Genomic DNA, 1,615 nt, shown 5'->3' with positions numbered 1-1,615 from the left:
AGTTGCAAGACTCCAATAAACTATTTCTTCCATAAGTTGCCTTTTCATGGTACTTTATAAAAACAGTACAAAGGTAGCTAAGAAATCAGAATTCTCCAGAGGAATGGAATGAGCAAAGGGAATGTAAAAGACATTTTTCGGGGAAAGTATTAGAATGACTTACATGGACTGGAGAGATGGCTCAGTGGTTAAGAGCCTAATTGCTCTTCCAGAGGTCCTGAATTCAATTCCCAGCAACTACATGGTGGCTTACAACCATCTGTAATGGGGTCTGATGTCCTCTTCTGGTGTATCTGAAGACAGCTATAGTGCACTCATATATATAATAAAATGGAAAAAAAATGACTTGCATGATACGGGTTGAATAGTCCAAAAGTTATTGTGTGCATACTTGAAGGCACAGAATATAGTTTAGTCCACAAGACTGGATGATCCACTCATCAGTTCCAATATAGTTATGGTGTTGAAGTCATAAAGAATTCCTGGAGAACCACTAGTCTTCAGTTCATGTTGAAAGGCTGAATAAACAGGGTTCTGTCATTAGAGAAAGATGGCAGCAGCAGCAGCAGCAGCAGCAGCAGCAGCAGCAGCAGCAGCAGCGGTGGAGTAGATGTACTCATCAGCAGATCAAAACCATACAGACAAAACTAGCTCTGCTTCCCGCTTCTATCTCTTTATATATGGCTGCCAGAAAAAGTCGTTCCTCCTCTAGGGAAAGTTCTTTCCCTCATCTAAGAAATATAGACATTCTCAGAGTTATGTTTCTTAGTCAAATCCAAAGCTAATCAATCAGAAACCAAGATTAACCATCATACCTACCTGTGAGTAGATGACAGATGATTGACAGACAGACTGTACTGTGTGTAATATGTGATCTGAAAGGAAGTATAAGTGTTTAAGAATGGAACTTAAGGGCCCATGTTTGCCTTGGCCTGCTATCCCATGACTTAGAGCCACTTGGAAATTACTGACAACCAACCCACTGCACTTTGTGGATTTACTGTTACTCAATAACAATTGATGATATGAAAAGACCATAGATATGTGTAACATTTCTGTCATATCATGTTCATGGCACTGACAGGTCTCATTATAATGATTCCTATGGACAGTGAGGGCTGAGTTGAAGAGAAGGGGATCATGCCCTCCTCTCTGCCCCAAGCCTTTACTCAAAGCCATTTTGTGAGAACACTGCTTGAGACTTAATGTTCTTGTCCTCTGCTGTTCCACATCTGTTCCAGATGTTCTGTCCTATGCTTTCTTCTTTCTTGCTTCCTACTCTATGATGCTATGACCATATTCGTAAACATCTCCTTCAGTACACAAAGTCTCTAGGTTTCTAATTGTAATTGACAAAGCTAGCTCTCTGAGAATACACAACAGTTCGCAGGGCAGGGCAGGGCAGGGCAGGGCAGGTTCTAGAGCTGTTAGTGAACCTTACTCTTTTACTCTTACACACTGTGGTCCTGGGGTCCAAGACCTCAGTCTCAAGATGCCCAGGAACCAAGTCTATTATTTTTGTACCCATTGTGACCCATCACATCTGAACCTTCTGATGATGAGCTTTAATCTTTTGTCATAGGAAATTTCTAAATATTTTTAAATAGAGGTAAAA

Source organism: Mastomys coucha, unplaced genomic scaffold, assembly GCF_008632895.1.
Source record: "Mastomys coucha isolate ucsf_1 unplaced genomic scaffold, UCSF_Mcou_1 pScaffold2, whole genome shotgun sequence".
In the NCBI taxonomy this organism is placed as follows: Eukaryota; Metazoa; Chordata; class Mammalia; order Rodentia; family Muridae; genus Mastomys; species Mastomys coucha.
Note: the sequence above shows the minus strand (reverse complement) of the source record.